General features: G+C 45.7%; 1 protein-coding gene across 18 annotated transcripts in view; it reads right to left on the bottom strand.

Annotated features, from left to right (window-relative positions):
- PALLD (palladin, cytoskeletal associated protein) overlaps positions 1-26,759 on the bottom strand; it is a 373,633-nt gene that overhangs the window by 213,453 nt on the left and 133,421 nt on the right. The window lies entirely within an intron of this gene.

The following is a 26,759-nucleotide window of genomic DNA, read 5'->3' as shown; positions in this document are numbered from 1 at the left end:
ATACTATAGGTATCTGTCTGTATTCAATTTGAAAGCAAAGGTAATAAATTGAAGAAAGTAGGCAAAACCACTAGACCATACAGGTATGAGCTAAATAAAATCCCTTACAACTATACAGAGGAAGTGAGAAACCAATTCAAGGGATTAGATCTGATAGACAGAGTGTCTGATGAACTATGGATAGAGGTTCATGACATTGTACAGGAGGCAGTGATCAAGATCATCCCCAAGAAAAAGAAATGCAAAACGGAAAAATGGTTGTCTGAGGAGGCCTTACAAATAGTGAAAAGAAGAGATGTGAAATGCAAAGGAGGAAAGGAAAGATATACCCATTTGAATGCAGAGTTTCAAAGAATAGCAAGGAGAGATAAGAAAGCCTTCCTCAGTGATCAATGCAAAGAAATAGAGGAAAACAACAGAATGGGCAAGACTAGAGGTCTCTTCAAGAAAATTGGAGATACCAAGGGAACATTCCATGCAGATAGGCACAATAAAGGACAGAAATGGTATGGACCTAACAGAAGCAGAAGATATTAAGAAGAGGTGCCAAGAATACACAGAAGAACTATATAAAAAAGATCTTCACAATCCAGATAATCACAATGGTATGATCACTCACCTAGAGCCAGACATCCTGGAATGGGAAGGCAAGTGGGCCTTAGGAAGTATCACTACAAACAAAGCTAGTGGAGGTGATGGAATTCCAGGTGAGCTATTTCAAATCCTAAAAGATGATGCTGTGAAAGTGCTACACTCAATATGCCAGCAAATTTGGAAAACTCAACAGTGGCCACAGGACTGGAAAAGGGCAGTTTTCATTCCAGTCCCAAAGAAAGTCAATGCCAAATAATGCTCAAACTACTGCACAACTGAACTCATTTCACATGCTAGCAAAGTAATGCTCAAAATTCTCCAAGCCAGGCTTCAATAGTATGTGAACCATGAACTTCCAGATGCTCAAGCTGGATTTAGAAAAGACAGAGGAACCAGAGATCAAATTGCCAACATCCGTTGGATCATGGAAAGAGCAACAGAGTTCCAGAAAAACATCTACTTCTGCTTTATTGACTACGCCAAATCCTTTGACTGTGTGGATCACAACAAACTGTGGAAAATTCTGGAAGAGATGGGAATACCAGACCACCTGACCTGCCTCCTGAGAAATCTGTATGCAGGTGAGGAAGCAACAGTTAGAACTGGACATGGAACAACAGACTGGTTCCAAATAGGGAAAGGAGTATGTCAAGTCTGTATAGTGTCACCCTACTTATTTAATTTATATGCAGAGTACATCATGAGAAACACTGGGCTGGAAGAAACACAAGCTGGAATCAAGATTGCCAGGAGAAATATCAATAACCTCAGATATGCAGATGACACCACCCTTATGGCAGAAAGTGAAGAACTAAAGAGCCTCTTGATGAAAGTGAAAGAGGAGAGTGAAAAAGTTGGCTTAAAACTCAACATTCACAAAACTAAGATCGTGACATCTGGTCCCATCACTTCATGGCAAATAAATGGGAAACAATGGAAACAGTGACAGACTTTTATTTTGGGGGGCTCCAAAATCACTGCAGATGGTGACTGCAGCCATGAAATTAAAATACACTTGTTCCTTAGAAGAAAAGTTATGACCAACCTGGACAGCTTCTTAAAAAACAGAGATATCACTTTGCCAACAGAGGTCCGTCTAAAAGCTATGGTTTTTCCAGTAGTCTTGTGTGGATGTGAGAGTTGGACCATAAAGAAAGCTGAGTGCTGAAGAATTGATGCATTTGAACTGTGGTGTTGGAGAAGACTCTCAAGAGTTCCTTGGATTGCAAGGAGATCCAATGAGTCCATCCTAAAGAAAATCAGTCTTGAATGTTCATTGGAAGGACTGATGCTGAAGCTGAAGCTCCAATGCTTTAGCCACCTGATGGGAAGAGCTGACTCATTAGAAAAGACCCTGATGCTGGGAAAGATTGAAGGTGAGAGGAGAAGGGAACAACAGAGAATGAGACGGTTGGATGGCCTCACAGACTCAATGGACATGAGTTTGAGTAAAGTCCGGGAGTTGGTGATGGACAGGGAGGCCTGGTGTGCTACAGTTCATGGGGATGCAAAGAGCTGGACACGACTGAGCAAATGAACTAACTGAACTGAAAGGTAATAAAACAAACCGGTTTGCTAGTACTCAGTATATCAACCATAGAAACTATACTAACCCCCCCCCCCCCCAAAACAAGCACAGGATTCTTAGAAAAGAACAGCCATGACTTTGGGAATTAAAAACCATTTGAAAAACCAGCCAGTTGAGCAATCATGTAATGCAAGGCATATTGCTTTTGAGGCAATTGAGAGGGGCAGTATTCCTTGATTCTGGGCAGTTGGTGGTTTCCTGTTTCCAGAAAGTCCTGGAGAACATTCCCACCTAGAACTGTCTTCTAGCTGCTTCCTCTCTGCTCTCTCCACAATCACAATCCAGGTCCTCACTCCCGAGGACTGACTATGGCTTAAGTATTACTTGATCTGAAGTCTTCTAATTGACCTTGTCATCGCTGACATGCTAAGGACTCCTTCTCTAGCCCGTGTCAGGTGAGTGCACTTGACACTGCCCTACATGAACCGTCCCCTCACCTTCAGTCTCTATGGTCTGCTTTCCTGTAATTTGGGCCCAGCTTCTTCTGTCACACTTCTATAGAATCCTGCATGGATTTCTTGTTCCCTACGCAGCCCTCAAGTATTTCCTGCTTCCCCTCCCCTCTCAGGAACTCCCTCCTCACCCTCTACATTCAGCCCACCCTGGGGCTACTCTCTTTGCAGCCAAGTGAAGGGTGCCTTCAGCAAATTCAAAGCTCTGGAGCACAGGCTGGCTGGGTGCCCTCCGTGTGAATGGCACTGTGCTAAGTACTGGAGGCCCTGGGAGGAGTCATGCCCTGTGGACTCTGGAACCAGCCAGAGTCTAGGTATCTGTATGTCCCCTCGAGTGTGTTAACCATCCATAAAAAGATAAGAACCAACTGTCAGAGGAACAACGGAGCAGGAAAAAAATGCAACAAAGGTTTAAAAGAAATGACACTTAATTGCCTTGGTCAGACCTGCTCCATGGGGACAGCTCCACCGGCCACCCCAGCGGTGTGGCACCCTGATCTCTCGCAGCACACCGCCTATCGGCCCCCACTAGTCTCCCCATGGCCCTGAGCTAGGAAACTGCTTTCATGTTTTTAAAGGTTAGGAAAAACTCAGAAGAATAACAGTTTGTGACATGTGGAAGTTACATAGATGTCAGATTTAAGAGTCTGTAAGTTTGAGGAAGAGAAACTAAAGAACCTCTTGATGAAAGTGAAAGAGAAGAGTGAAAAAGCTGGCTTGAAACTCAACATTCAAAAAAAAACTAGTATCATGGCATACGGTCCCATCACTTCATGGCAAATAGGGAAACAATGGAAACAGTGACAGACTATTTTCTTCGGCTCCAAAATCACTGCTGATGGTGACTGCAGCCATGAAATTAAAAGATACTTGCTCCTTGGAAGAAAAGCGACGACAAACCTAGACAGCATATTAAAAAGCAGAAACACTACTTTGCCGACAAAGGTCTGTCTAGTCAAAGCTATGGTTTTTCCAGTAGTCATGTATGGATGTGAGAGTTGGACGATAAAGAAAGCTGAGCACCGAAGAATTGATGCTTTTGAACTGTGGTGTTGGAGAAGACTCTGGAGAGTCCCTTGGACAGCAAGGAGATCAAACCAGTCAATCCTAAAGGAAATCAGTCCTGAATATTCATTGGAAGGACTGATGCTGAAGCTGAAGCTCCAATACTTTGGCCACCTGATGCGAAGAACTGACTCATTGGAAAAGACCCTGATGCTGGGAAAGATTGAGGGCAGCAGGAGAAGGGGACGACAGAGGATGAGATGGTTGGATGGCATCCTCGACTCTATGGACATGAGTTTGAGCAAGCTCCAGGAGTTGGTGATGTACAACAGGGAGGCCTGGTGTGCTGCAGTCCATGGGGTTACAAAGAGTCGGACACGACTGAGCAAGTGAACTGAAGTTTTGGGGGCTCACAGCCATGCCCCTGCACTCACCCGGTGTCTATGGCGACCTTCACGCTGCAGTGACACCTGGGTTATTGGGACAGATTGCATGGCCCACAAAGCCTGAAACAGTTACCATCTTGATTTTATAGGAAAACTGTGATCCCTAGGCCAGCAGCATCAGCGCCATCTGGGAGCTTGTTAGAAAGCAGCATCTCTGGAGGTTCCTGAGAAAACTAAAAATAGAGCTACCTATGATCTAGCAACCTCACTCCTGTGCCTATATCCAGAGAAAGCTCTAATTCCAAACAATGCATACACTGCAACATTCACTGCAGCAATATCCACCTACTGTGAAACTAAATGTCCACCGACAGATGAATGTATAGAGAAGATGTGGTACATATATACAATGGAACATTACTGAGTCATAAAGAAGAATGAAATAATGCCATTTGCAGCAACACAGATGGACCTAGAGATAATCATCCTAAGTCAGGTCAGAAAGAGAAAGACAAATACCGTATGGTATCACTTATATGTGGAATCTAAGATATGACACAAATGAACCTATCTAAGTAACAGAAACAGAATCATGGACATAGAGAATAGACCTATGGTTGCCAAGGGGCAGGGGGCAGTGGAGGGTTGGATTTGGAGGGTGGGATTAGAAGATGTAAGCTTTTATACACAGGATGGATAAACAACAAAGTCCTACTATACAGCATAGAGAACTATATTCAATACCTTGGGTTAAACCGTAATAGAAAAGAATATAAAAAATGTATCTATATATATATTCACACACATGTAATTGAATCACTTGACTACAGCAGAAATTAACACAACATTAACATACTTCAATACAAAGTTAGAAAATAATAACTAAATTTAACACGATGCAGAATCTAGAACCTCACCCCAAACCCACTGAGACAGCTTGGACCCTGGTGATTCACACGCATGTGAGGGGCAGAAGTTCTGGTCTGTCACGAGTGGGCCATGCCAGCCTAACCACAGAGCCCTGGCTCTCCCGAGGCGCCACGCTTTTTGAGCACAGACACCAAACTGCATGTCTTAATCTCTGACCCTCTGCACACAAGGGCCCATGAAACTGTATTGTCTCTCCCTCCTCTACAATGCAAAATTTATAGCATTATTCACTTGGCAATTGATATTATATCATTTCCTACCCTCTGTGTTCTTTCTTTATACCGTTATTTGAGGCCTAATACATTTATGGCTTACTTTCCCATCTAGAAAATGGACTGTTCTTCACTAATTCATGGAGTACTGTCATAGTCACAGGATCCTGGCAAAGACTAAGAACATTTAGTCTTCTTTAAAGAAGAGGAGTTAACAGTCGAGTCTGTTGATTCCATTTTGACCTTAAAGTCACCCTCCATGAATTCTTGTTGCTAGCACAGCTTAAGCTACAACGTAAATAGACAAAATCGGTGCAACAATGTGTGTGTGGGGGGTGGGGTGGGGAGATACAGCCCAGGTGTGACACTCTCTCCCCTCACCCCCAGTCCTGAGGCAGACGTCACTAAGGGTTACAGTGTCCTCAGCCAATGAAACTAAGGATTACAGTGTCCTCAGCCAATGAAACCGAGTGCCTTGTGGTGGCAGGTCACACAGCAACCGAGGTACAAGTCTGCAGTGAAACACCCCTGCTAACATCACCTCAGTCTCCTTCTAGAAAATACATTGGTTTTCCTCCAGATCCTGAAAGCGCCTTCTCTTCATTACGAGGAGAGGGTGGACAGAAGGCTGGGTGGAGAGGCAGCCTATGGACACATGACCTGTGCTTAGAGCCTACTGGGGAGATTTCCGCTGAAGGACACCTGGATGTTTTCTCATCCCATTTCTAACACCTGGAAGCCACTTACTCAGTGGACAGTGTGCTGGGAAATCAAATCCGACTATCTATACACCCATTCTGTACCTCCAAGTCTCAGCTTCTGGCATACTACTAAGCTGCTAGTATAAAATGGGTAAAACATTCCATAGGATCTCACAGTTAGGATGAGGAGATGATAGAAGATTTGGGAGCCGTGATAGCTTTTAAGAGCTTATCTGATACAAATTAACAGAAAGAGCATGAATCTTTATTAAATGCCTATTACATGCTACAGGCTTTGCAGACATGGCCTCATTTTATCTTCCATCAACCTTGTGAAGCAGTTTGTTACAGTACTGAAGATAGAGGCAGCTCCCATTTATCCATAGAACATTGACAATTAAACACAGACAATTGTGTGCTTCAACTGCCTTCAACTATGTCTTTCATTGTCTTCAGTACTTTTAGTTTCCTCTTTCATCAAGCTTTTAAAACTATGGAGAGAAACAAGCTGTAATGAAGTTTCCTGGTTCTTACTCTAATCTTGGTGGAGTCACTAAGCAGCTATGTAATTGCTACACCACAGCTGCAGAGGAGCGAACCTTGAACCTCAGTGAGCATGGTATATCCGCAATCAAAAGTATTTAGACTTGCTCAAGTCAGACAAGCCAGTTGAGACCGGCTGTCAAACTTTGAGGCCATAAACAGGGCATGAAAATAAGCCTGAATTAATTAGGAATAAAATGTAAACAGGCTAGCAGATGCAATCTCATTCATTCATTCTCTCATCGACCAATTATTCATTCAACCAGCAAAGGACTCCCTGCACTTAAATTCCAACATAGAGGCTGACTACAGTACAGACAAATAGTCAAGGGATTAGATCTGATAGACAGAGTGCCTGAAGAACTATGGACGGAGGTTTGTGACATTGTACGGCAGGCAGTGATCAAGATCATCCCCAAGAAAAAGAAATGCAAAAAGGAAAAATGGTTGTCTGAGGAGGCCTTACAAATAGCTGTGAAAAGAAGAGAAGCTCAAGGCAAAGGAGAAAAGGAAAGATATACCCATTTGAATGCAGAGTTCCAAAGAATAGCAATGAAGATAAGAAAGCTTTCCTCAGTGATCAATGAAACGAAATAGAGGAAAACAATAGAATGGGAAAGACTAGAGGTCTCTTCAAGAAAATTGGAGATACCAAGGGAACATTTCATGCAAAGATAAGCACAGTAAAGGACAGAAATGGTATGGACCTAACAGAAGCAGAAGATATTAAGAAGAGGTGGCAAGAATACACAGAAAAACTATATAAAAGAGATCTTCATGACCCAGATAACCATGATGGTGCGATCACTCACATAGAGCCAGACATCCTGGAATGGGAAGGCAAGTGGGCCTTAGGAAGTATCACTACAAACAAAGCTAGTGGAGGTGATGGAATTCCGGTTGAGCTATTTCAAAACCTAAAAGATGATGCTGTGAAAGTGCTACACTCAATACGCCAGCAAATTTGGAAAACTCAACAGTGGCCACAGGACTGGAAAAGGGCAGTTTTCGTTCCAATCCCAAAGAAACGCAATGCCAAAGAATGCTCAAACTACCACACAATTGCACTTATCTCACATGCTAGTAAAGTAATGCTCAAAATTCTCCAAGCCAGGCTTCAATAGTACGTGAACCATGAACTTTCAGATGCTCAAGCTGGATTTCGAAAAGACAGAGGAACCAGAGATCAAATTGCCAACATCCGCTGGATCATGGAAAGAGCAAGAGAGTTCCAGAAAAACATCTACTTCTGCTTTATTGACTATGCCAAAGCCTTTAACTGTGTGGATCACAATAAACTGTGGAAAATTCTGAAAGAGATGAGAATACCAGACCACCTGATCTGCCTCCTGAGAAATCTGTATGCAGGTGAGGAAGCAACAGTTAGAACTGGACATGGAACAACAGACTGGTTCCAAATAGGGAAAGGAGTACGTCAAAGCTGTATATTGTCACCCTGCTTATTTAACTTGTATGCAGAATATACCATGAGAAACACTGGGCTGGATGAAGCACAAGCTGGAATCAAGACTGCTGGGAGAAATATCAATAACCTCAGATATGCAGATGACACCACTCTTATGGCAGAAAGTGAAGAAGAACTAAAGAGCCTCTTGATGAAAGTGAAAGAGGAGAGTGAAAAAGTTGGCTTAAAACTCAACATTCACAAAACTAAGATCATGGCATCCGGTCACTTCATGGCACATAGATGGGAAACAGTGGGAACAGTGGCTGGCTTTATTTTTCTGGGCTCCAAAATCACGGTGATGATGACTGCAGCCATGAAATTAAAAGACGCTTGCTCCTTGGAAGAAAAGTTATGATGAACCTAGACAGCTTATTAAAAAGCAGAGACATCACTTTGCCAACAAAGGCCCGTCTCATCAAGGCTATTGTTTTTCCAGTAGTCATGTATGGATGTGAGAGTTGGACGATAAAGAAAGCTGAGTGCTGAAGAATTGATGCTTTTGAACTGTGGTGTTGGAGAAGACTGTCGCGAGTCCCTTGGACTGCAAGAAGATCCAATGAGTCAATTCTAAAGGAAATCAGTCCTGAATATTCATTGGAAGGACTGATGCTGATGCTGAAACTCCAGTGCTTTGGCCACCTAATGTGAAGAACCAACTCATTTGAAAAGACCTGATGCTGGGAAAGATTGAAGGCAGGAGAAGGGGACGACAGAGGATGAGATGGTTAGATGGTATCACTGACTCAATGGACATGAGTTTGAGTAGACTCTGGGAGTTGGTGATGGATAGGGAAGCTTGGTGTGCAGCAGTCCACGGAGTCACAAAGAGTTAGAGACAACTGAGCAATTGAACTAACAACAGATTAACTGGGTTTCTCATCTCATGAGAAAACTAGTAGGGAAAACAGAGAAGCAACCACAACTATAGGCATTGACTCATCTAATGAGATTAGATTTTTCCAACACATGGAAATAGGAACCGCTTCAAAAATCTTTAAAAATTGCTTCGTATTGTATGCTTAGTCACTCAGTCCTGTTCAATTCTTTGTGACCCCAGGGACAGTAGCCTGCCAGGCTCTTCTGTCCATGGGACTCTCCTGGTAAGAATACTAGAGTGGGTTGCCATTCCCTTGTCCAGGGGATCTTCCCCGCCCAGGGACTGAACCCGGGTCTCCTGCACTACAGGCAGATCCATTACCACTGAGCCACCAGACAAGCCCAAAGATTCATTATAGCTTCTCACTTACAGATTCAGCTTGTTCTGAGACTCCCCCGCACCCCCTAGGTGGCGCTAGTGGTAAAGAACTTGCCTGCCAATGCTGGAGATGTTAAGAGATGCAGGTTCAATCCCCGGGTTGGGAAGATCTCCTGAAGGAGGGGATGGCAACCCACTCCTGTATTCTTGCCTGGAGAATCCCATGGACAGAGGAGCCTGGTGGGCTACAGTACTTGGGGTTGCAGAGTCAGACATGACTGAAGCGAAGCAAGCAAGGGACAAGCTAAGTAGTAAGGTCCCTCGTGGGATTTTTCCACCTGGAGGACTGAATAGATTCATCTTGCTCTGGATAGAGTACTTGGGCTGAAATTAATTTATTAGAGATGGGATTATATTGATGGACTTCGTGAGTCTTGAAGTTTTCCTTTTTACTCAATAAGGATTGTAACACATAGGAAAAAAGGATTGCACTAATTAGAGCTCTGTAAAATGGCATGTTTCTTCATATTATTCTGTGCCGGGATTTTGAAATCAACAATGTTTTAATATACAAATACCCATATATTTCTTTTTGTGGCAAAATGTCTTTTTTCCAACCTAAACATGGGACAGTGCCAGAAATTCAAGGTTCCTCTTATGGCACCGCAGGATGTGGGAGGACTGAAATTTGAGAAGGTGTTTTACCCAGAAAAGCTCACTATTTAATTGTTCACTTTCTACGTTTCAAGGGGAGGTGAGCTGTAAGACTGACTTGGCCTGAGTATGATGCTGGCAGAGAGGGCCTGCATGTGACTGCAGCCCTGGGAAGCCTCAGCTTGGGAAAGGAGTGGGGAGGAGGAGAAGTAACATCAGGGGCACTGCAGCTGCTTCTGAGTGAGCGGCTGCCTTTGGGGACCACCAGTGGTTTCCATCTTGGACAGCGTAAGGCTCACCTCCCCTGCTCCCTGCCCTCCTGCCCTGGGCACCTGGCAGCCAGCCTCAGAGCGGCATACTGCAGCTGGCTGTACGTCTGGGAAAGCTCAGAACACCAGTCCTCCGAGACGGGGGAATAGTACTGATCTTTACGACAATAAATCCAGCTCCTAAATGAGAGGAACTAACAAATTGGCTGGCCAAGCCGAGTTTATACTTCTCAGCACGGGAGATGGATAGTTTATGTTAAAAAAACCACATATGGCACCACTCAACTTCCACTCTGACTAGTATCTATTCTAATACTATCACTTAAAAGGAAATATGTATTTTAGGGGCTGATGGTTTTTTTTGGGTTTTCTTATTTTTTGTGCCACAATGATGTGTCATGGAAATTTTCTGCCTCCTGAATTTTAAACATGCGGTTTTTAAAATGAACAAATCTGACGTATTAAACTTACAAAGTCTCATCATTGGATCTTGGCTAATACCCCCCAACTTGGACAAGGAAAACGGTAACTCTCTGAAGTCAGTTAGTTGAAACAATGAGAGCTTATGAAATACAAACCTTTAAAAAGTGTTGAGTTCTCATTTTCTCCTATAAGGTAGTTTCCTTAGGCTCAAGGGGAAAACAAGTTATGCTCAAAGATTTCTGCTTTGCTTCTCAACTCCACTGATCAGTACTTCTCAGAAAAGTGTGGGGTGATCATGTGTGTGTGCTCAACTGCTCAGCTATGCCTGACTCTTTGCGACCCTATGGACTGTAGCCCACCATTCCTCTGTCCATGGAACTCTTCAAGCAAGAATACTGGAGTGAGTTGCCATTTCCTCCTCCTGGGGATCTTCCCAACCCAGCGATCAAGCCTGCGTTTCCTGCATTGCAGGCACATTCGTTACCACTGAGCCTCTTGGTAAGCCTGTCTGCAGTGACCAGTTCAGTTCAGTTCAGTCACTCAGTCGTGTCCGACTCTTTGCGACCCCATGAATTGCAGCACGCCAGGCCTCTCTGTCCATCACCAACTCCCGGAGTCCACCCAAACCCATGTCCATCGAGTCAGTGATGCCATCCAACCATCTCATCCTCTGTCATCCACTTCTCCTCCTGCCCCCAATCCTACCCAGCATTAGGGTCTTTTCCAATGAGTCAACTCTTCCCATGAGGTGGCCAAAGTATTGGAGTTTCAGCTTCAACATCAGTCCTTCCAATGAACACCCAGGATTGATCTCCTTTAAGATGGATTGATTGGATCTCCTTGCAGTCCAAGGGACTCTCAAGAGTCTTCTCCAACACCGCAGTTCAAAAGCATCAATTCTGCAGCACTCAGCTTTCTTCACCATCCAACTCTCACATCCATACATGACCACTGGAAAAACCATAGCCTTGACTAGACGGACTTTTGTTGGCAAAGTAATGTCTCTGCTTGTAAATATGCTATCTAGGTTGACCATAACCTTCCTTCCAAGGAGCAAGTGTCTTTTAATTTCATGGCTGCAATAATCACCATCAGCACTGATTTTGGAGCCCAAAAAAATAAAGTCTGACACTGTTTCCACTGTTTCCCCATCTATTTCCCATGAAGTGATGGGACCAGATGCCATGATCTTAGTTTTCTGAATGTTGAGCTTTAAGCCAACTTTTTCACTCTCCTCTTTCATTTGCATCAAGAGGCTCTTTAGTTCTTCTTCACTTTCTGCCATAAGGGTGGTGTCATGCAGTGACCACATGATGGCAAATCAGCCCACAGCAGTCCCTTCAAAGCGCAAGCAGCACACGGCCTCGTGGAAGCATGTATTGGGAGTAAACCAAGGAACCAGTTTCTTTAATGCTAACAGAGCGGAAATCAAGGGTGGGGAAGAGCCCAGAGACAGGAGTGGTTCAGCAATGACTCTGTTTTCCAGGAGCCCTCGCTCCCTAAGGAAGGGCAGTGCTCTGCCCTGAGATGGAGAATCACCAACACAGAACCAGCAACCTCTGCCCAAGATGAACCTCGCTCATGCTAAGCTCATAGGCAGGCTGGCCGCAGACATCCCATTTTATACATCTTCAGTTAAGCAGCAATTAAATTTACAGAGCATTTTTTTGTCTTGTCACCAAAGATTTCTTGATTCTTTACATGTGTTCACATGAACCGCAAGACACACCATGTTTATTCTGTCGGGTGGATTTATAGGCAGACCAAAGTGAAGTTAGTCCTTGGCTAAATTTACTATGGCTATAATTTCATGACCGCCTAGCTCGAGGGCCAACAGCTAAATCTGTGTGGACAACAGATGTACTTTAACCTTATGGTCCAAAAGAGGCCAATAAATAGATTGATGTCTTGAAATTCAAAGCGCAGGAAATGATAAAATAGATTCTGAACCAAAACCAGACTCAAATCGAACAATTCTTACCTCTAATCATCACTTTGCCTCCCAAGATGGGAAGATTAAAAGAGAGGAGGACCAAAGAGCTCAGATAAAACAGAACCTAGAGAATGATCTGACCTTGTCTTGTTCTGACAGTGAGAGGTTGCCTCACGTCTGGGTGCTGTGTGCAGACAGATGTTTAATCACGGTGCCTGAGACACAACTACGAAAACAGGCAAGTGGGATCCACACCAAGTCTGCGCGCTGCCAGGAGCTGTTAAACTCGCAGGCTGCTTCTTATCAGTTCCACACTGTGGAATTAAGAGGCTTAGGCTTGGCAGGCCACAGTCCGGTTCTGGTTCCGCCTGGTCCATAGACCAGCCCAGCTGAAGGAGACCCAGGCCTTCTCTCTTCGGGGCTGAGTTTCCTCGTCTGGGTCTCCTCCTAGGTGTCCCTAGAAACTAGTTCTGCCGCCAGTGGGCAGATACCGCTGAAAAGGATTCTGGGGCCAAATAGGTTTATGGAGCACCGGGGGAAACAGAGTTCAACATCTGTCTTCACTACAGAACTTTTTAGAACTCTAGGCCAACGTGCACTTTCTGGACAGAAAGATGGCCATCCTACTGGACCACAGCACACACGCTCTGAGAATCGGGCTGAAGGACCAGTGTGACGTGGACACAGACTGGGCTGAATTGTCACTCAGCTCCCCACTCACTCTCTGATAGTGACATGAGGAACAAGATGGGAGAGAGGCCCCCAACCCTGCTGTTGCTCATTCACAGATTCCCAGCTGAGAAGACAGGCTCACCCTCAGCAGTTGTCTATGCAAGCACAAAGCTCAGCATGACCCGACAGGTCGCTTCAGAGCTACCTGCATGGTAACTTGTGCTGACGTTCCGAGCCTGGGAGCCTGGGCAGGAGACGCCTCACCAGACCCAGAGGAGCAACCTCAGCTGGTGTGTGCCGCAGGGCCGTGGGCAGTCGTTACCTGTCGCTGTATCAGGGCTGCACTCTGGAGGAAATACGGTGGGAGGCGGTGTATGAGAAGCACACGGTGCTTCTGGAATGGGTCCATTCCACGCAAGGATTGCCTCAGAATTAGGAGACCCCGAGGACTAAAACCAAGGCAGGCACAGGGCAGCCAGTCCTCCCGCGTCCTCGACTCCACACAGAACTGGTCACTCCTGCTCCACAGGGCCCGGAGTCGGTGTCTGACGAGCAAGGCCATGAAGACGCTGCCCCCAGCAGGGACACATGCCTCCCAAGGTCCAGGTCCAGGAGCTGTCACCCCCGCTCACCCCAGTTTCTGACCTGTGCCTCAGTTTCTGGCCTTGAAGGTGCTGGGGGGCAGGGGGGTGCTCCTCTTTGGACATGCTGCACCTTTAGAGGAGAAAGACCTTCCTTCTCTGTCTTGTCCCCAGGGAGCCTCAGCCAGATGGGGGAGGCAGCCTCCTGCACCTTGAACCTTATCCCAGCCTCCGGAACCTCCAAGAGGCTGACGCACACCCTGAGGAGCCTCAGACACATGGAAAGCAGAGTGCGTGTGAGTTAAGTTCCTGTGCACGCCGGCCTGGCAGGGACCCTATGCACACGTGGGCCTGCAAGGCAAGCTTTTCCTGGGGTACCCTTGGCAAGGCCACCTGCCCCACGTCCCAGTGTCGACCCTGACGCTCACCCAGCGTGCCTTCCAGCAGTGTGTGCAGAAGCCAGCTTTACAGGGAAACAGTCAGATCATGAGACGTCAGCAGTGCAGGAGCTCAGCGCTGGCGGCCAGCCTGGGGCCTGTGCCTGCCACCCATCCCGCAACCCAGACAAGGATGCCTTCTGCACAGCTCATACACACACACACACACACACACACACACACACACACACCCAACCACTCCAACCACACAGCCACAACCACCACACAATCACACACAGCCACATACACACACAACCACTTCCAACCACACAGCCACAACCACCACACACAATCACATACAGCCACACACACACAACCACTTCCAACCACACAGCCACAACCACCACACAATCACACACAGCCACACACACACACCCAACCACTCCAACCACACAGTCACAATCACCACACAAATCACATACAGCCACATACACACACAACCACTTCCAACCACACAGCCACAACCATGACAATCACAACCACGCACACACAAAACCACTCCAACCACACAGCCACAATCACCACACCAATCACATACAGCCACACACACACAACCACTTCCAACCCCATAGCCACAACCACCACACACAATCACAACCATACACACACAAAACCTACAAACACAATCACAAGCACTCACAGCCACAAACCCACACACAACCACACACACTCATACACAATCACTCACAACTACACACACGCACTACACACACAACCACACATACTCATACACAACCGCTCAGAAGCACATACACAACCACAACCACCACACACACAACCACACAATTCATACACAACCACACACATTCACACACCACATATACACACACACACTCATACACAACCATACACACATAAATGCACATACACACACACAACCACAATACACAACCACACACACTCATATACAACCACAACTACACACACATGCACAACCACACTTTCACACACAACCACATATACATAACTACACACACTCATGCACAACCATACACACATATACAATACACACACATATACAATCACATACCACTCTGGATTAAGCATTAGACACACACCTGGAATGGACTTTGGGGAAGAGCCTTCCATAGCCCAGAAACACTGTGTCAGTTACCTGTCTGCTCCAGCCACACAGGTGACCCTCAGGAGCAACTGCCCTCCTCCAACAAGCTGGAGCAAATATCGACTCAGAGTCTGCAGAGACTGTTCTGTTCTCCAGGAGAGCCCCAGCCCAGCTCCAAGCTGGTGGAGCTGCTGCAGGGCGGGCCAGCCACACCTCGTTTTATGTGGCTATCTGAACAATGAACAAAGTGGCAGGTTCCACTGCAGTGGTTTTCAGAGCAAATTACTGGCAGCTGGCATTTCATTCCAACAGGCTACATGTTTCAAAAATATTAAAATTAATGTTAGGCTTGGATACAGACTAGAATCCTTCTCTTTGAAACACAGATGGACTTTTAGAAAGAAAAAGCTTTCAGACAATTAGAGCCCTCCAGCCACCTGCTATATTCCACCATTTAGAGTTTATATTCCGCCTGTCCCGAAGCTACTGTGATCACACAACACACAGTTTGTGGAAAGCAACTTCAGAAGCACTTTTTCCAAGTTCTTGGCAAAAGACAAATCAAGATGAAAACTCTAAAACCAGTATGAGGTATTGGTTGGGGGAGGGAACAAGGCTTCAGCATATGATATTTACTAGTTACAGAACATGGTAACAGTTCCTTTGTTTACACAGCAAATAAATATGCGTCCTTTGCAGTTAAAACCTGTCACTGCTGATAAGGCCTCCATGTGTGTGCTGCACAGGAAAAGAACAGTGTCCTTGAAACTTGTGCGCTGGATTCTGGTTCTCAGAGCCACGATGTGACTGGGGCCATCAGGAGCACGTGACCTCTGGCTCCCAAGAATTGCGCAAGACAAGAAGAGTGGCTAGAGGCCCACTCTGTCCTTTCAAGTCTGTACCTCATGAGAAAGCCCTTCCTCACTGCCTAGCATCCTAGTGATTCATCCACACGGGGAGACAGGAGCTCACCACGTGCTGCAGACAGGGGCAGGGTCTGTCAGTCAGCCAGTCAGTTCAGTCGCTCAGTTGTGTCCGACTCTTTGCGACCCCATGAACCGCAGCACGCCAGGGCTCCCTGTCCATCACCAACTCCCAGAGTCCACCCAAACCCACATCCATTGTGTCGGGGATGCCATCCAACCATCTCATCCTCTGTCGTCCCCTTCTCCTCCCGCCTTCTATCTTTCCCAGCATCAGGGTCTTTTCAAATGAGGCAGTTCTTCGCATCAGGAGGCCAAAGTATTGGAGTTTCAGCTTCAGCATCAGTCCTTCCAATGAACACCCAGGACTGATCTCCTTTAGGATGGACTGCTTGGAGCTCCTTGCAGTCTAAGGGACTCTCAAGAGTCTTCTCCAACACCTGAGCTACACGTAAACGCTGTGTCACACTCATGTTTCTTTCAATTTCTTTGCTAAGAATAATCATACTCTCTCTTAATGTTTCATCGGTCCAGCTTTTCCACTTTATATGAAGTTGGTCTTAAAAATACTTGCCCACATATGAGGTCAGGTCAATTTTTCAGGATCTGAAAAGCTCCCAGAAGCTTCCTATGGCTAAAATGATTCCCTGTGCCCAGAGATGAAACTGATAGATGTGAACTCCTGAGTTCCTTGTCATGAGCTCTATTGACACTGGAGGAATAGGTGGCAGGGATCTTATAGAAAAGCTACGAGAACTAGATGGGTAAATGGCTGGGAGAGTAGGAAGACTGGGCCTACAGCCTTTCTCTCAGCAAACAATGGATCAACAGCTGATGGACGAGAGTGGGAGAGAAGGTCTAAGCCTGCTGTGCTGAACACTGAAGAATGGCACAATCCTCTTGATTACGATACACTGATGAGATTAGCCTAACTTAATCACAATAATGAGCTTTCTGGGTGCTGTTTAATTAGGATGGTTCACTGGGGAATACATGAACACATTCAGGATCCCCCCCCACAAAAACTCACACACACAAAATGCTATGTTTCCTAGTTTCTAAACAGTTTGTACCACACAATATCTTTAAAAAAAAAATTTCATATTTTGTACAAAAACGTGGGTTGATAGGTGACATTGAGTAATTCCTTTAAAATAAAGGCTTTCAAAACTTAGTCATATTCCTTATCTATTTGATGTGTACTAAAGGCCTCTTCTGGTGGCTCAGATGGTAAAGAATCCACGTGCCAATGCAGGAGATGCAGGCTCGATCCCTGGGTCGGGAAGATCCCCTGGAGAAGGGGATGGCAACCCAATCCAGTATTATTGCCTGGAGAATCCCATGGACAGGGGAGCCTGGTGGGCTACAGTCCATGAGGTCACAAAGAGTTGGACACGACTAAGCAACTAACAAGCTAGAGTTTCCAATTTTCTTTTCCTGTGTCCATGTTTTAGCCTTGTTTCATCAGTGAAGAACCTACAACTTTAAAGATGCATCTTAGGACATCACATGCTCAAATTCAAATCCAGTGAGGTGTCATTTACTTTTTCAAAAGTGCATTTGAGAGTTCTGAAGAGACAAATGTTTGCCATTTAACTGAAGAACAATTGTCATGGAATTTATTTTGCAACAATTCTTTGGTAGCTTTCTGAATATCCTACACTTTCCCCTCATTGTTTATATCATCCTTACTTTTCCCACACTTCTTGGAGAAGTCATACCACCCTTTTTGTAACAAAATCCCAACTTTTGTCTGTACTCGCTACAGGAGTGTGTGTGTGTGTGTGTGTGTGTGTATGTGTGTGTGTGTGTGACAAGCTCAGTCTCCATTGTGCCCCCACCAACACAGCAACTTCTCAGCCTTTCAGCTTCTGTGCAGAGGGTCCCACCCGCCTCTGCCCTGGCATATGCTGTCCATTCTCAGTGCTGAGGGAAAACAACAAAACCAAAGGAAAATCAGCCCCTTAGTTCATTGTGCTGAATTGCTATCTTTAAGTTTTCACTTTTTGTTCAAAAGTAACTCTCCTGAATAGGATGCAAAATGTGTACCTGTGACCAATACACATAATACACAGATTCATCATCGTGACCTCCCATCTCTTGAACTGGACCCCTGCCACAGAGGAGAGGAGTAGAGATTTCTCCTCTCCCCAACCTCTTCCTATGAAAAGTATCATTATGACTTCTAAGTGACTAAGAACTCAAAGTATTTAATAGCTCTAGCATTCTGGAGAAGGCAATGGCACCCCACTCCAGTACTCTTGCCTAAAAATCCCGTGGACGGAGGAGCCTGGTAGGCTAGTCCATGGGGTTGCTAAGAGTCGGACGCGACTGTGCGACTTCACTTTCACTTTTCCCTTTCATGCACTGGAGAAGGCAATGGCAACCCACTCCAGTGTTCTTGCCTGGGGAATCCCAGGGACGGCGGAGCCTGGTGGGCTGCCGTCTATGGGGTCGCATAGAGCCGGACACGACTGAAGCGACTTAGCAGCAGCAGCATTCTGGTAGGATTACAAAGAGATTTTCAGCCAATAATTAAAGAGTTAATCTTAGACATTTCAAAGAAAATGTTAAATCTGTTGCCAGGTTGTTTGCTGCAATGTTAAAGCTAAAAGAATGAGTTTGCCCAACACTCTGGAGCTTAATAATGTAACTGTAACTAATAAACTGAGGAGACAGAATGGTTCTAACACAGCTTTGCACATGATTTATTGACCCCTGTGCAATAATTCTTCAGTGGTTCATATAACCAGAATTTACAGACTTATTCCTAACTTCAGGAAAAATTGACTTCACTCTTGAACCCAATGCCTTCTTGCATCAATCTCTGAACTGCACTTATTGAACTAAAATCATGATCCTGAGAAGGCCTCCCCCCACTCCTTGGGGTAGAGAATCTGCTTTTTCAAAATTTGGACTGTATCATTTCATGTTCAGAAAGCCATTTGTAGGTATTTTATAAACTTAGTAAATAATATCATCAGAACGTACACACTGCCTGTGCAGGAGGAAAGAACAGGGTATTCAGGAAGCACTGCTGTGCTCTGTAGCTGTGACACACACATGATACATGGAAGGTGTGCAGGACTCTTCGTGGAGGAGGTGGCAGAGGCCAGGGTCAGGAGTGTTCCAACTGGGGGCTGTCTGAGCGTGTAAAGAGAAGTGACTACAATTAAAAATACAAGCAAGCACTCCTACACATTGAAAATGATGGTAACTAATATGGGACTACTTAGGGACTGGTGTAACCTTTTAAGAAGACAATTTGGCAACACTAACATTTAGACTCCCATTCATCTGACCCAGGGGCTTCATTTCTGGAAAGTCAGGCTCACACAAGGGCACAGGACACATGACACATACATGTACATGGATGTTCATTATAACATCTTTTTAATGTATCAGGAACACACTCATGTTGCCCTAAGTGTCCTTAAGAAAGGAAATGGCAATTCAATTTTGGCATCCCACACAAGGCAGGCTTTAAAAACACCTGTCAAAAGTGCATGGTCCGTCCAGTAAACCACCAGGTTAGAGAAGGGACAGTAGACTTCTGGGAGGGCAGACAAGAAATGTGCAGCTTTTTAGTTACTTGGAGAGGAGAAACTGATGCTGAGCAAGCTAGAGAATTTTCACTTTTCATTTTGTAGCTTCCTGTATGATTTTTTTTTTTTTACCATAAGTAAATATTCCTCATACACATTAAACGTGTTAGAAGTGTACAAGAAGGAAAACTGAAGAAAAAGCATGGTACTATTAGAACCCCAAGCTATGTAGCATTTTCAAACTGAAAAGGAATCCATGCTTCTGAGAACAATAAAGGAGACATGCATTATCGTTTTGTCACTTATTAACTTCCTGTGCTCTTTGACCCATATTCTATCTGTCCCCACCTTGCAAAGTTGTTACAAGGCTGAAACAAGGTAGTGCACGTTGAGCCTTTGGTATGAGGCTGGACACACTGCACTTAAAACGGTTGCCAGCTGCTGCAACTTCAGGCAAAAGCTAAGGGCACCATCCAGTGTGGGGGCATGGCTGAATGCTCGTCCCCAGGGTCTACTCCCTGCACCCGGCTTGAAACATCCGCCCTTACTCTGTCTGCGAACCTTTTCACTGCATGCCTTCTAAAAACATGGTCCCAGCAAGGATTAAAGGGACTTGACTGAAAAAATCAAATGTTAGTAGATTGTCCCCTACACTGACATAGATGGTCATGAGACTGAATCTCGTGGTGCAAACAGATGCTGAAAAGAATTCACACCAGCCAGGGGATTCTCTTGTCTCGCTTCTAAGAGTAGGTGAAAATGCCAAGTGCCCAGAAATGAGCCTCTAGAGTAGGTGGCACATTAGGGTTGAATTCTGCTGTCTCTCCTTAACAACGAAGCAACAGTTGACAGGAAAATTCTTGGCTCTGCTGAGTAAAGGATGCTCTGGAACCCAGACAGAGTGACGCCTGCAGGCCACAGGGGTCTGGGCCCCCTGCCTCACCCCGTCCTTTGGGCTGGATGGTGAAGATCTAGCTGAGAGGACATAGCAGCTCCTCCTGGACAAATGCAGATGTGGCTCCTGCTGGGGCTGTGGTGAGCAAGGGCACGAGCACTCAGACTAAATATAATATTCCAGATAGGGCCACACAGTGGGACTACGCTAGGAGGGTAGCTGAGGACTAGAGGTCACTTCCTGCTATAACAGTGCAATGGTGCTTCCCACCAAGTTGTGTAAGAAGAGAGACACCAGCACACACGAGGAGCTTCAAGAGGGGGCCTTGAAAGCAGATGCCTGATGTAAAAATATTCATGCTAAGAAATCCCCCTCCTTGGATGTATGAGGATGAATTGGCACATCCCTCACCTTCTAGGCAAACGTGATTTATAGTTTCTTTTCCTGAGAGCATCCTCTCCTATTTATCCCCATGAGGACCAAGAAGCCTTTACTCATGACCTACTGGAGAATTCAAGTCCATCTCTACAGTGAAAGGACCCATGTCCTCCCTGTCGCCTGCCAGAGTTCCGATTTTCCTCTCAATCTGTAAAGTAGCTGTTTTTAATGAATATGGATGGATCTCAGAACTCAGCTGCTGTTATTGAATGAGGAGCTTTCCTCCAGCAGTCCTGCAAACTGCTCAGAGTTCTCCTCTGTTTGGAATGTCGGAGGCTCTGGCGGGTGAGAGAAAGAAGAGTGGTTTATGGGATGGCTGGGTGAGAAGCGCACCAGGAAATCTCTGGGGCGTATCGGCTCTTTACAGGAAGCAGACAAACCAGAGAACAGGAGAGAGTTCACATCACATCACCTTTGGAAGCTGCTGCAGCCCCACGGACGGCACTGAAAGGGAGAAGGGAAAGGCAGAAATAGAGCGGCATTGCTCTAAGGGCGGTGTGGATAAACAAGGAAAATGTGTGATTCGTACATGGGAGGGAGCTCTTTACCCTGGGGCTGCAAAGACAGGGTGGTTACATCCTGCAGACCTGTGGGGCCTCTGTGACAGTGCAGTTTGGTACACCCTCCCCCACCTGTTCAAGAGCCCTTCTCCCACTCAGGCTGATTATTGGGGGACCTACTGTTTCGAGTTGTCTGCCTAGCAGCCTTAGAAACATCTCTTCCTCTGTAAAATTTTAATAAACCTGCACACTGAAGAAAAATCGAAAAATATATTCCCTATAAAAAGTGTCCCAGAGAATCTCATTTGCATTGTAAATCAGTTCGGTTCAGTTCAGTTGCTCAGTCGTGTCCGACTCTTTGCGACACCATGAACCACAGCATGCCCAGCCTCCCTGTCCATCACCAACTCCCTGAGTCCACCCAAACCCATGTCCATCGAGTCGATGATGCCATTCAGCCATCTCATCCTCTGTCGTCCCCTTCTCCTCCTGCCCTCAATCTTTCCCAGCATCAGGGTCTTTTCCAATGAGTCAGCTCTTTGCATCAGGTGGCCAAAGTATTGGAGTTTCAGCTTCAACATCAGTCCTTCCAATGAACACCCAGGACTGATCTCCTTTAGGATGGACTGGTTGGATCTCTTTGCAGTCCAAGGGACTCTCAAGAGTCTTCTCCAACACCACAGTTCACAAGCATCAATTCTTCCATGCTCAGCTTTCTTTATAGTCCAACTCTCACATCCATACATGACCACTGGAAAAACCATAGCCTTGATGAGATGGGCCTTTGTTGGCAAAGTAATGTCTCTGCTTTTTAATATACTATCTAGGTCGGTCATAAGGTCATAACTTTCCTTCCAAGAGTAAGCGTCTTTTAATTTCATGGCTGCAGTCACCATCTGCAGTGATTTTTGAGCCCAGAAAAATAAAGTCAGCCACTGTTTCCACTGTTTCCCCATCTATCTGCATGAAGTGATGGGATCAGATGCTATGATCTTAGTTTTCTGAATATTGAGCTTTAAGCCAACTTGTTCACTCTCCATTTTCACTTTCATCAAGAGGCTCTTTAGTTCTTCACTTTCTGCCATAAGGGTGGTGTCATCTTTATATATGAGGTTATTGATATTTCTCCCGGCAATCTTGATTCCAGCCTGTGCTTCATCCAGCCCAGCGTTTCTCATAATATACTCTGCATACAAGTTAAATAGCAGGGTTGACATATACAGCCTTGACATACTCCTTTTCCTATTTGGAGCCAGTCTGTTTTTCCATGTCCAGTTCTAACTGTTGCTTCCTGACCTGCATACAGGTTTCTCAAGAGGCAGTTAAGGTGGTCTGGTATTCCCATCTCTTTCAGGATTTTCCACAGTTTATTGTGATCCACACAGTCAAAGGCTTTGGCATAGTCAATAAAGCAGACAGACATAGATGTTTTTCTGGTACTCTCTTGCTTTTTCGATGATCCATCGTATGTTGGCAGTTTGATCTCTAGTTCCTCTGCCTTTTCTAAAACCAGCTTGAACTTCTGGAAGTTCACAGTTCACGTATTGCTGAAGCCTGGTTTGGAGAATTTTAAACATTACTTTACTAGCGTGTGAGATGAGTGCAATTGTGTGGTAGTGTGAGCATTCTTTGGCATTGCTTTTCTTTGAGATTGAAAGAAATCCTGACCTTTTCTAGTCCTGTGGCCACTGCTGAGTTTTCCATATTTGCTGGCATACTGAGTGCAGCACTTTCACAGCGTCATCTTTCAGGATTTGAAATAGCTCAACTGGAATTCCATCACCTCCACTAGCTTTGTTCGTAGTGATGCTTCCTAAGGCCCACTTGACTTCACATTTGTAAATAGAGTCAGCCAAACCTTTTTGAATAACCTGACTGAGTGTCCAAGGAAATATTTTAATTCTAACTTTTACCCTTTTCCAGGACCTCTTATGGGTTTAAAAGGCTACTACAAATAAACGGGCAGAATGCCTAAATAAACATTTCTCCAAAGAAGACATACAGATAGCCAAGAGGCACATAAAAAGATGCTCAACATTACTAATTATTAGAGAAATCCAAAGCAAAACCACAATGAGGTATCACCTCACAGCAGTCAGAATGGCCATCATCAAAAAGTCCATGAACAATAAATGCTGGAGTGGGTGTGGAGAAAAGGGAACCCTCTTATACAGTTGGTGAGAATGTAAATTGGTGCAGTCACCATGGAGAACAGTATGGAGGCTCCTCAAAAATCTAAAAATAGAACTACCATATGACCCAGCAATCCCACTCCTGGACATACATCCAGACAAGGTGGGGTGGGATGGAGGTAGAAGAGGGAGGGGATATACGTATACATGTAGTTGATTCACAACTGTTGTACGGCAGAAACAAAACACTGTGAAGCAATTATATTCCAACAAATTAAAATACATATATATGCATCTCAGTGTTCACTGCAGCACTAGTTATGATACCCAAGACATGGAAGCAACCTAAGTTCAACAATAGATGAATGCATAAAGAAGATGTGGTACAGTGGAACACTACCAAACCATAAAAGGAATGAAATAATACCATTTGTAGCAACATGGATAGACCTGGAGATTAACATACTCAGTAAAGACAGACAAAGACTAATACCATATGATACCACCTACATGTACAATATAAAAAAATGATACAAATGAATTTATTTACAAACCAGAAACAGATCACAGACTTAGAAAAAACAATATGGCTACCAAAGGGGAAAGGCTGAGGGGGAGGGATAAATTAGGAGTGTAGGGTTAACATACACATATAAATAAAATAGATAACCCACAAGGACCTACTATATAGCACAGGTAACTCTGCTCAATAGTCTATAATAGCCTAAATGGGAAAAGAACTTGAAAACAAGAATAGGTGCATATACATGTGTAACTCAATCACTTTGCTGTCCACCTGTAACTGTCACATCATTGCTAATCAACTATATTCCAATATAAAATTTTAAAAAATGTTTAAAGCCTACTGCCACGTTCAGTTCCTTTTATATATGATGATCAGCAAAGCATCTCTGAGCTGGCTGAAGAAAAGAGGGTCCACAAGAGAGAACTGATACCACAAGCTTCCTAGTGGTGACCTTTCCAGCTTCTTTTTTCCTTTCCCAAACTATTTTGACTACATAAATTGAGAAGCAGATTATTTTTTCATAATATTTTATGTATAGGTATTCTTTTATGTGCTATTTACCTAAATACCTTCAATTTTTTTTTGAGGACTAAGATCCTATCATATTTACACTATTATGTAGAGAAGGTATCTGTATTTTTACATTGTAATACATGTTACATGTCATGGAGCACTATACCGTTGAATAATGAGACTCCTGCAGACGTTACCCTAACCTCCTGAGATGCTGTACTGCAAGCGTCAAGGCTAAGACACTCTTTATTTTGTGGCCGTTTCTGGAATCTCTGCCTGGAGCACTGGACAGTAGTCTGATGCCTGTGACATCAGGGGAAAGCAGGGCCCTTTGGCACCATGGTGGCGGAGGCCAGATCTTGATTCACCCTTGGAAGGCTGTGTCCACCACTTCACCAGTGATGCCTGAAGACCAGTCTAAGTAGATCTCGTTGTGGAGTCAGCACGGGCTCTGGAGAGAAGAATATTCTGGGGTGGATGGTAACAGGCCACGGAGGGACAGGTGGCCACTGCCTTACAGCAACAGCCCTGTGCTTGCAGCATGTGCACCCGGCCTGGCACCACGCCCGCCGCAGTCCTGCGTGGAGATGGACTGCGGGGCCCCTCTGGCACCAAATGGCTCATGGTCAGGGCCCCCCACAGCCCTCCTCCGCAGGGAGCCCCCCAGCAAGGCCGCCTGGAGGTCTTGCCTGCTTTTCCTGAAACTGTGAGTGACACTCCTTTTCTGGCAGAAGGAAATACTATCTCTGTGACAAAGAAGGAGAGCTCTGGGGCTGATGGAGAGTGACCATAGGCAAGGTGTCCAGCACAGAGTCACATCTGGACTCACACTGCCGTGTCCTGTCCTGCACCACCAACAGCCTTTGTCAACCCCCACGGCCACAGAGGCCATGCTGGCTGGTGGGAGAGGACAGGTGACCCACCAGAAAAGCCTGTCCATGGAGAGGATTCAAGGATCCCCCATCTAAACCCCAAGACAGACTCGGTGCTCCACCAAGGCCTAAAGGACACCACCATCCAGAAAGCTCCTGTCCAGCTCGTGCCCAGCACCCAGAGCCAACAGTGGCCCTCATGTAACCACTAGCCTCTCCGAAGGCTCCACGTGGTTCTGAAAGAAGACTGGCCTCCAGCAGCAAGGGCTCTGTGCTGGGCGGGAGCCTGGCTTTGTCCTTCCCCCCAGAAACTCGGCAGGTTCGGAGCTCTGGTCCCTTGGGGGCCAGATGGGGTACTGACGGCACCTCGGTCATGGGAGAGTAAGGGAGACGACGCATGGACAGCGGCTGTTGATAGACTCAGTGCAGACTGGACCACAAGAGTGGAGACCCTCCAGAGACGCCCAGTGGGAGCTCTACTTGGCCCCCCATTTCCGCGAGATCACCCTCCGTCTACACGCAGGCACCTCCCCTGAGCTGTCACCTGGCTGCCTCTGACAGCCCTCACCAGTCTGCCTCTGACACCCCTCACCAGTCTGCCTCTGACACCGCTCACCTGGCTGCCCCTGACACCCCTCACCAGTCTGCACCTGACACCCCTCACCTGGCTGCCCCTGACACCCCTCACCTAGCTGCCTCTGACACCTCTCACCTGGCTGCCTCTGACACCCCTCACCAGTCTGCTTTCCTCAACGCGCTAGCTCATGGAGGGGAATTCTGCTTTTTCATCAGAGTTTCAGAGTGCCGTTGCAGGACGATGGGAGCCTGGACCCCTGGCTCAGGAGAGCCTCATGCTGTGATGATGACCAGGATGGGTGCATTGGACACCAGACCCAGCCTGCAATAAGCTGAGGCACAGAGCCAGACCTGACCAGGGACGTTCCAGCCATCACCCCGCCATCACCACCAACACCACAAACGCCAGTTTCTGGATTCCAAGTTGTTGGTTGCTTACATATCACAACCAAAAGAAAAAATAATTGTTTCCTGTGAATTATCCTCGAGTCAGACAATCTGGGTATAAATTCTGCCCAAAAGCAATACTTCCCCAGCGGTTAGCAAACCAGACTGCGTTTCCTTTTCAGTTTAATTTGACCTAATTAAGGACAGGGAAGAGAATTCTGCCATAATGCTCTGAGAGCCTTTAACAAGTATTCCTTCATAGCTGGCCAAGTCATAACATAAAAGGGAACTGCTTATTTCAGCAAAACTTTGGCTCTCATGTTTGGATAATATTCCAAGGCTCCAA

Source organism: Giraffa tippelskirchi, chromosome 1, assembly GCF_054371585.1.
Source record: "Giraffa tippelskirchi isolate mGirTip1 chromosome 1, T2T-mGirTip1v1.2.pri, whole genome shotgun sequence".
NCBI classification, from domain to species: Eukaryota; Metazoa; Chordata; class Mammalia; order Artiodactyla; family Giraffidae; genus Giraffa; species Giraffa tippelskirchi.
The sequence above is the reverse complement of the archived record's forward strand: the minus strand, read 5'-3'. Positions and strand labels throughout refer to the sequence as shown.